Source organism: Myripristis murdjan, chromosome 24 (genome assembly GCF_902150065.1).
Source record: "Myripristis murdjan chromosome 24, fMyrMur1.1, whole genome shotgun sequence".
In the NCBI taxonomy this organism is placed as follows: domain Eukaryota; kingdom Metazoa; phylum Chordata; class Actinopteri; order Holocentriformes; family Holocentridae; genus Myripristis; species Myripristis murdjan.
Genome location: NC_044003.1, coordinates 32501253 through 32512250, shown reverse-complemented (window position 1 = coordinate 32512250; position 10998 = coordinate 32501253).

Below are 10998 nucleotides of genomic sequence, written 5' to 3'. Positions count from 1 at the left end.
GACTCTGCCTCTACACACACTGTCAAGACACCGGCAACTCTCTCTCTCTCTCTCTCTCTCTCTCTCGTCCTCCCACCGCCTTCCTCCATAACAGCTACCCCACGACTACTCCTCCCCTCTCCCCCTCCTCCATGTCCCCCTTTCAGTCGTCATAGCAACACGCCTCTAACATCCCGCGGCAGCCGGCAGACGTGCTGTGCTCAAAGCAATGTGTGTGTGCGTGCGTGCGTGTGTGTGTGTGTGTGTAATGTAATTACAATTGCTGCATCTCAGGGTTTCTTTTCTCTCTTCAAAAAAAAAAAAAAAAAAAAAAAAATTCAGCTTAGTGGCAACAAGGCATTCAGACTGTGCATAGTTTTTTTGTGAGAAAAGCAGCCAGGTTATGAGCTGTGACCTGCACTAACAGCTCACTGGGCACAAGCTGCATATGGCTGACATGACAATCAAGCCAATCTAAGTCCATGTCTATGTCTGAAACAATTTCTGAAGAAGCAGGATGAGCTGGGATGGAAAATGTAAATGGCTGCAGCCAGCAAAAAAAAAAAAAAATCAATCATGCAAAATTTGGCGCTGAAAACAGAAAGTACTCTATTTTTTTAATGGGTGGTAAGGATAAACATTCATTCTGCAATATCCTTCAAAGAAATTGTCCAAAAAAAAAAAAAAAACATCTGAAATCATAAATAACTCCTAATTTCACCTGTCTGGTCAAGTTGTATAGAGAAAATATTAGTGGAGTGAAGATTAGAAGGCAGCAGCCCTTGAGGACTGCTCTTCCACAGAGCTTTGTTGTTTGTGATGAAAGATCATGTTGCTGTCAAAGCTGACGCCACTCCCCACATTGACTTTTTCTTCTTCTACCTTTGTCTTGCTTGATAGATGCACCAGCTGTTTCATCTATAACAACACCAAATAAAATAAAAAAAAAAAAAAACACTTTGAAAGGGGAAAAAAGCCAGCCAGGGGCAAGGCGGTGTGACGGAGGTAAAGGTTTAAAAACAACAACAACAAAAAAAAAAAACAAAGGCTGGCTCCAGAGTGCCTAATCACTCTTAAAGTATATAAGCTGGGCTTTCCTCTCCCTGCTTTATCGATTAGCCATGCTCACAATACTGGGTCACTTCCCACCCCTGATCAAAGAAGCCACATTTGTGGGTTTTAATACTCAAAATCAGGTTGACCTTTTAAAGGGGTTGAATCCGAGCGTGTGAGGAGATTTGTCAAGAGTCAGCTGGAAAGCACTCAGTCACAAGGACGCAGGATGGATGTGACAGGCCACACTGCAAAAACGCAAAATCTTACCAAGATTATTTGTCTTATTTCAAGTCAAAAATGCCTTATTTCTAGTCAAAATATCTCATTACACTTAAAATAAGACATGATCACCTCAGAAGTAACTTGTTTTTAGACAATTTTCACTTGTTTCAAGTGAAAATTCACTTGAAACAAGTGAAAATTTCCTTGTTTCATTGGCAACATTTGCCAGTGGAAAAAGTGAAACTTCACTTGAAATAAGTGAAAATTAGCTAGAAACAAATTTTGCCAATGAAATTTTCACTTGTTTCAAGCAAATTTTCACTTGAAACAAGAGACAGTTGTCTAAAAACAAGTTCCTTCTGAGCTGATCATGTCTTATTTTAAGTGTAATAAGACATTTTGACTAGTAATAAGACATTTTTGACTTGAAATAAGACAAATAATCTTGGTAAGATTTTGAGTTTTTGCAGTGCAGACAAATTGTTGTGTTTCAATATTATTTGAGTGCTATTACTATTACTAATAAAAAACTAATAAAAAAAAAAAACTAATAAAAAAATAAAAACTGAAAAAAAAAAACCCTATATGCAGTAAAGTTATTATAAAAGGACACTTACTAGCTAAAATACAAACACAAACACACACAATCTTCTCTCTTGACCACACTTGGATGATTGCAGTGTAATTCGCTGGGCCCATCTGTGTGTCTGAAGAAAGGGACTCATAAATCATAAAAGTAATTACACAGTGAGATTAATCCTGATATCCCTCCTCAATCAGTCTTGTCCCATTACACCACATCCCATAACAGAGACAGAGATGCAGAGAGGAAGAGAGAGAAGGAGAGAAAAAGAGTAAGAGCACATAATGATGTTGAGAGGAAGTGGAGATGAGCAGGGGAAGCCCTAGAACAACGACCAACAGTACAAGGCAATGCTAGCATTTGAAGGAGAGGGGAGGATTTGCACATGTGCACCACTGCCACACACTCTAACACATTTGGGACTAGTTCATTTATGACTTACTATGCAATTAGGCGATTAATGAAGCCCACTTCCCGATTTCCTTTTGCAGACTGAGTGATATCGTCCTCCTTTGGAAAAATAAATGCGAAACATCAGTGTTGTTTTGTGTGCATTGGTGTCCAAGCTCCCCAAGCTGCTGGAGCCCAGTGTTCAGACCAAAGTAAAGATGAGCAGTGACACAGCCACCAGCTTCAGGGGACACACAGTCATATCAGTTTTCACTTCCATATGCGGATACATGCTGCCATAAAGGCCATTTTGCTAATGCCCCACTCTGAACTGCAAACCTACACACCTATTAACAAACAGCATATTAACTCTCTGATTCCAAACACACTCACACACACATGCACACTTGCATACACACACGCACTTGTCCTCTTCTCAGCACCTCCTCTCCCCACTGGAAAACATCTGCATTTAAACTACAGGAACTATTACGCCCTCAGCCTGGTGGCACAACAGATTAGTGTGTGTGTGTATATGTGTGTGTGTGTGTGTGTGTGTGTGTTCTCTAATCAATGTAACAATGTAACAAACCCCCCTGAATTTATTTACAGCTCAGGCAGGGTGTCACCATGGTAACAGACGGCGAAATCGGATCCTGCACCAGAGTCATGTGATAAGGTGGGAATAAATATACGCGTAAACAACAGTGTGTGCATTAAATACACACACGTGCACACATTCAGTCCCGCACACACACATACACACACACACACACACACACACGCACACGCAGCCCCTCCCTGATCTTCCCCGAGCCCCTTCATAGCACGACACACTGCAGAAGAAAAGGATGGGGAAGAGTGGTGCTCTCTTTCCTCAGCTACAGGCCACAAAAAAGAAGGGTAAAACTTCACTTGGTTATCATTAGACATGCATAGATAGATACACACACACACACACACACCTGCAGCTCTAGACTGCACAGGCTTTAGTTGTTCTGTTTCCCTCTAATGATATTTACCTGCACTCCAAAATCAAAAAAACACATTGCATTCCAAGTTTGTGGAACATGGCCGTTAAAGCCTTGGGATTCATCAGCATCTTCCTGCATGTGTCTTACTCTGTGAGCAGGTGGGAGGGGCCCGCTCCCTCAGTCTCCGTCCGATGGGCTCCGACTCTGCCTCCAAGTCCACCAGGTGCCAGCAACCCCGCCCCTGGTCGTCACGGCGATCCAGACGTAGACGCAGGCGCACGCCCTTGCTGAGGGCGCCGGGTAACCAGGCGACAGGAGGAGGGGCTAGGTCTGGGTCCAAGTCAGGGTTCAAGTCCCGCCCTCCTCGCAGTCTCATGCCCTCGCAGCCCGCCAGCAGGGAGCGGGATGCATTCCACTGGACGAACAGGAAAAACTCATTATTTAGGGACAACAACAAGACGCTGTTGCATATGATCATTCTACTGCACGCTGAAAACTGAAAACTATTTAGCAGCATGTTGTCACCCTTACCCATCTCACCGTGCAACACACACACACACACACACACACACACACACATGCACATGCCTTTTAAAACCTATCAGCTGTATCAAACACCCTTCAAAAACACAGCCCATTATTCCATTTCTCAATATTAATCATCTTTTCAACAAATTAATTTCAGACTCTCTAAACCTTTGGACAGAAATTACTTTGGCAAGAGCCAAAAGCAGGTAGAGGGAGAGAAAGAAGGAGTGTAAGGGGCATAACATGTGAAAGAAATAGAAAGGAGAAAGGAGAAAGATTGTGTGTGTGTGGGTGGGTGGGGGTGGGGCTGGGGTATGGGGGTCACAAATTGGGGACTTATGAAGGAATATGGGTTTGCAAACGACAAAGGTGTTAGTGACAATGTTACTTTTGTGCTGTAAAGTGAATACAGTTTGGCCTCCAGGCCGGCTAGGGGCCTGACGGGTAGAGGGCTGAAAGACGAAAACATGAAGTCATCAGTGCAGTCATGTTGTACAGAGGACTGAACAAAAGTAAGAAGAGAGACGGAAAATAGAATGTTTTACCCACCATTTCCTGTGAGCTTTCTGAACCCCAAGTTCAGTTTCAATAAGCCACAGACCCCCATTGCAAGTGACTTTGCCTCGGGTTTGTGCTAAATAACTCTAATGTCGATTTGGCATCACTGATCTGATGTCTAAATATATAATTTCAGTTATTAAAAATCATGAAATCATGAAATTAAAGTATTCCTCATTTTACTGATGAGCCCCTGGAAGGCCCCTGGGGGTCGCTGGACTCCACTGTGAGAACCACTGGTCCAGAGTTCTACCAGGCGCAGGAGAACAGAGCTTACATTGTAACCTTTGTGCTTCTTTTATCTAACTGGACTTGTGGATGGATGGCATTTGCCACGCTGGACAAGATAACAAGTGGCAGCAAGTTGAAACTACTTGATACAGTTTTCTACTGACAGCTGATCTCACACCGTCTGAATTGCAGTGATGGTACACCTCTTCCCTCTGGTGTTCCACATATGTCAAAACAAACTCGATGAATTATTTGCATATTATTTGACAAGGATGGAAAGAGCATCAAAGTATCTTATTATACATATTACTTTGCTGAAATTATATTTTATGTTATGAAATGCTGAAATGTCATTTAAAATCGCTGGTGTATAAATTAACTTGGTCAACTGCAATTACAAATAAATGCGTCTTTGCTCAGACCTTAAAAATGTTATTTTAAGTTCTACCAAAATATGATACCAAATATGTTCTGCTGAATTACAGGGATCATATGTACAGCATTTATTTGTGCCTTATAGTTCCATTTAAAGTTCAACAACAGGTAGCGGCCCTGTAAATAATGACACTGTGCTCTAGCAGTACTCAGTGAGCGACAAAGTCCATGTAAGGAGGCTCGTGGGATGTTGGATGGCTCAGTCAACACGACTTTACTCAGCTGACACAAGTTCATATCCAAACAAGAGCAGCATTTGTTTTCAGGTAGCTAATACTGCCGAGTGTTAGTTAACGTTTTGTGACCTTGACCCTGACCTGCTCCTGACCTTAATCAAGTGTTTTAGTGGCCAGCAAGCTAGCACAGGAAACAGTCCTCTGGCTCATATTAGAGATGCTCTTGTGGACTGTATGAGCTTCTAATTTAGGAAAATTTGGGAAACATTCCTGTGAGTCGTGTTAGAGGGATGGAACAAACAACCTGTGTAGTCGTATGGGTTGAAGGACTTTGAATATTTCACTCAATATAAGTATGATGCAGCTTCAGTGAAGCTTGGCAACCCACTGATACAGAATAAGGATGCAACATTGACAACAATATTGGAAAAAAATGACTGTCTGTTTTTTGAACTTTGTTAAGGGGAAATTTAAAGGGAAAGTGGGCTTCACAGAGGTAAGTACAGCTGACCTAGGTGTTAATATGGGATATTAACACCTAGTCCTACAAAATAGATCTGACAGCAAAAGTCCACTCAAAATTCACTCAGCTATTGTGTAATCTGCACTGAGTCACTCAGACTGATAGCATATGCAATACTAGGATGATAGACAGCTCAAACTGTGCAGTTCAAACTGTCTATCTATCTATCTATCTATCTATCTATCTATCTATCTATCTATCTATGACAAAAAAATCACACCTTCCCTCCCTCATCACAAGTACGCTAGCCACGTCTGTTTGAGATGGAAGCTAACTGCCATACTTAAGTCAAAACATACTTCAGTAAAAGTAATTTTTTTTTTTTTTTTTTTTTCTTAAAATGCTCCAACAACATACAAGCATGTAAAATACTACTCATTTATGGAGAGTAACTATTGTCCATTATTTCTATCCTTAATATTTCACGCAGGCCTGAAGTGAACATCATGGAAAATGGAGATCAAAGAACGTAAATGGGGTGAGGAGAAGTGGTGGGGAAAAAAAGAGAAAGGATGAGTTTGGTGAAGACAAACAGGGAGAGATTAGACGTGCAGTAAAGATGAAAGAAAGGCGGATAAAGACGACAAGAGAATGGGAAATATACAAATAATTATACGTGTATTACATATGAATGATTGAGGAAATAGCTATTTAGCAATGAACATCAAAACGACAGAACTCATTTTCCACCATTTCAAAGTTTTTGGTTTGTTTGTTTGTGTTTTCCCAAAGTGTGAATGAAAGAAAATCAAAAGGGGATAAAAAGTGAAGCATATCCAGAGGGAAAAGGGGCATTAAGAGAGGAGAGGAGAGAGAAGATAAAACAGTTTGCAGGACTGAACTGTCAGCTTTGATTGGGTTTGAAGATGAAACAATCCGCCCTCAGCCCCAATACTTCACATTTACCGAAAAATCTGAAACATCAAACGGTGACCCTGAAACACATGAAAGCAGCTGGTTCTCCACCTGGGCGCTGCGCACACACACACACACACACACACACACACACACACACACACACACACCTCTGGCTATCTGCAGCAACGTGAAACAAGCAAATTGATAAGAGCAAGATTTGATGAAACAGAGTGCAACACAGCAAGCGCACACACACACACACACACACACACACACACACACACACACACACACACACAAACACTTGATTAGTTTTTCATCACTTGCCACTTCTGAGGGATGAAGGGAAAGCAAAAGTGAAGCAAAGAGACACAGGGAGCAGAGGGATCTGAATTACACAAGCGCCACCTTCATTTCTTTTTTTCAATAACATGAATTCACAAATCAGAGCACTAATATGCTCACATGTGCAGTTTTGGGCATACACTTGCAGCATACACATGCACATGTGCGTGCATGTGTGTGTGTGTCTGAAGAATGTGGCTGTTTCTATCTGAGTCCCTTGAGAAAAGTAGACTGCTTTATCTTGCCACTATTTCTTTGACAAAATCTCTCTCACACACACACACACACACACACACACACACAAACACAAACACACATAAACACACAGGTAGTGATGAAGGGAGAGGAGTGCAATCTTGAAAGACCTGGAGCTTCTTTTCCAACTCTCCAAAAAGGTGACTTTATTCCCTTAATCATTCCAAATCATGCATATTCTTTGCATGACTGTGACCATATTGCACACTGAGCATATTGTGTGTTCTCCTGTTCCCTTTAATGTGTCCGCTCAGACACAAACACTGTCCTGAGCTGCTATGGCAAAAAAGGCAACATGAGGAGGCCTTGAGCCTGCAGTGTAACCTTCATGGTAACTGATGGGGTTTTCAAAAGACATGTTTGAGGGAGAAGTTGCCTTGCCTGTGGCACTGACCGGGAACTTTCAGACTTTGGATTTTGCTGTGTTTCATTTTATCAAATCGTTTTTGATGCAAGGCCCCAATACATTCTTAAAAGTCACACACACACACACACACACACACACAAACCGTCACAGAACAAAACCACATCCAGTCTTTTGATGTATCGGTGCAAGTGTGATATTCTCTGACGCTGCTTTGACTTTTCCTTCAGAAGATGCTGTTTTAATAAAAAATAAACTTTTTTCATGTAAGGAAGGATTGGAGGAGGAGGAGGAGGATTTTGAATCAACTGTGGCTACAAATTCATGTAGGAAGAGTAAGAGCTTTTTGGCAGTGGTTGATGGTCAAATGAAACATTGAACACCTGAAAATAGAGCAGTGGAGTAGAGAAGTGCTCTGAGCCTCGTGTTGACAGTAGCCACTACAGATGGGTCCAAAAGGATGTCCAGTTCTTCAGTCACAGTTCAGCCTTCACCAAAGGGGCCTTCCACTCTCTCAGCAACACATTTTGTACTTGCCTGCATAACATTTAGTACAATAGATCATTACCAGTTTATCAGTGGCCTGTAGTGACTACTTAGCTCTAACATAACACAAATAATCATTGCAACATTCCTCCAATATTCTGTATAGCCTGAGTTTAAATGACCTTGTAGTACTGTTTGTGGTATTTTTATTTCTTGCGGTATGATTATAATATTCCTATAGTATTCCCATAGGACCTTATTACATTTTTACATAAGTCAGTGGATTTCTATTTGAATATATTTGATTTTAGATTACAATATTGCAACCCAGTTAGTTTTTTGTTTTGTTTTTTCGAAGAAGGTGACGAAGGGAGGCGAGAGGGGGCAAAAAGAGAAAAAAATCTGTACCTTTCCAGATGGGTTTGATTCAGCGGCGGAAATCCATTTCTCCCCCGCAGGTTGGATGTGTGCAGTCCGTGTGTTAGAAGCTGTAGTGGCGGCAGAGCCGGCAGGGGACTCCCGGCCCAGATCAGGCCGGGTTCCACCCCTGCAGATGCGGCAGGGAAGCGATCGAGCACCGCGGGATAGTCAGGAGAATGCGGAGGGGGAACCGGAGCCGCGGCTTCACCTCCCCGGTGCACTCCAGAGGAGAGCTCACTAGTTGTCCTGTGTTGAAGGGCGTAACTTTGGGCACAAAACATGGGATGGAATCGTCCAAAGGGGGGTTCTGGGCATGGACAGTTTCCCAGTGTATCGGTTCGGTGTAGAGAGAGAGTCTCATCGTAAATAAAACAGGCGCACTCAAACTGAAGAGGTGCAGCCCCCTTTTGATAACGCAAAAAACACCCCTTAATGGATGGAGTGGGTGTGCGGGTGGTTTTAACTGAAAATAGGTAATAAACAGAAGATAAATACAACACACACAAAAAATCGCCGCAAAGCATCCCTATAGTATCCCTGTTGGAAATTAGTGCCTTTCATACTTTTTCTCTTTTTTTTTTTTTTTTTTTTTTTACCTCCTAAGATTTCGTCACAATATCCCAAGTCCTCTGGTTTCCAGGCCTAGGCTGCCTCATTTACAGTGCATGCACAAGTATTCAGACCCCCTTCACTTTTTTCCACTCTTGTTATGTTGCAGCCTGATGGTAGTCTTTAAAATTCTTTTTTCCCCCCTCTCATTAATCTACACTCATAACCCCACAATGACAACGTGAAAACAGCATTTTAGAAATTTTTGCAATTTTATTAAAATGGAAAAACTTTTCCTGTTGTGCTGGTGTAGTATCCTTCTAAAATGCTTATGGGAATCAGCATGCATCAACAATATTGTGACATTATCATGTGTGGCATGTACTGGGCAACATTGGCCTCAGGTTTATCAAACTTTACTGACAAGGGATTCTGTAGAGAAACTTGATATTCAGTTAAAATGAGCTATTTGTGCATCCACTGCACAAATACCCCTCTTTAAGAAATCATCCAACACGGCTGGCCTTTTTTCAGTCTGACCTCTTAAAATTCCAAACTGGAGTTTTGGCAATAAATTTAATTTGAATTCAATTCAATTTTATTTGTATAGCGTCATTTCATAACAAAAGTTATCTCAAGGCACTCTACAGAAACCAAACAGATACTGGCCAAATTCATGGAGCAAAAACACCCCAAGAGCAGCACAGGGCGACAGTGGTGAGGAAAAAACCTTTTTAACAGGGTCAAAAACCTCGAGCAGAACCCGGCTATGGGTGGGCGGCCATCTGTCTCAACTGGAGGGAGAGAGAGATGGACAGAGAGAGAGAGAGAGAGAGAGGGAGAGAGAGGGGGGGGGGGGGGGGGGGGGGGGGAGCACATTGCAGGAAATGAGGCCTGCTACTTTGACGTTACTGCTTGAAATACCTATCACTTAAAGGACACACCATGATTTTGCCTAGGGTTAGGATTAGAAAACCTATAAACTTCACATTTCTGGTAATCCTTTCCAAAGCAAGCAGTCATGTGCTAGAACTCCAATATTATTTGTCCTACCTTTTATCCAACAACTGGATTCCTTTTATTCCACTACAATAAAAAAATGAACTTTCAGAGACTCTAAACGTTCTTCACACCAGTATTCTGTCACCGTAATAAAGTCCTCCACATTAGTTTTCCTAAAAGCAGCAGCACTGTTGTGTTTTGATGACTTGAAACTGGGTTGGAGTGAAATGGTCCATCTGCTGGAAAATATTCTCCGGAACACTTGCTGTGGTTTATCAATGGCTCCAACTTTACAGCAACACTGTACTGTACTGATGTTTACAACATTTTAAGCTGGGTATTTCAACCAAAAATTCACATTTGAAAGGTTTTGATGATGTCATGAAATTTTTAGTACCACCACATGATTTGAAAAATGGTTTGTTGCAACATAAAATGGGGTGTGAACAGCAATAAAATAAAACATTCAAATTCTCTGGAATGGTCCTTTAAAACAGCTTAGTGTCAAGTATTTGTTTTCACCATTTTCATTTCATACTATTGTAATGGGTCTTTTCTAGTGTTGAATGAAAATGATGGACTTTACAGCTGTTTGTCTGAACACTTTGTTTGCCAGAGAACAAAAGTAAAGCTAGACGTCACCTTGTTGAATCGACTATGTGCAACGTGCTTGTCTGTAGTACAAAACCATAACACATCAGAGCAGGAGGTCAAGATTTTTTTTTCTTTGTTTGTGTTTTAGGGGATTGTGAAGACTTGTGGCCAAATGACTGTTCAGAGAAATTCATAGAATTCCTACTTTGTGTGGTGCCGCGGACAATCTTTTCAACAAATTTTGTGGTTCATGTCCATAATCCAGGCCTTCTCTACATTGTAAAAGAAATGAGACCATCTCATTTAAAAGTTTTTATTTGAAATGATTTTAAATACAAATAATATATTTTTTTTTCATTTACAATGACAGTTCCTTTGTAAACAAAAGTGGCAGATAGATAGTCATTGGGTAGTTTGTCCGAACCGATGCGGCCTGCTGATCCAGGCCCGTCACGGGAGAGATGGCGTCG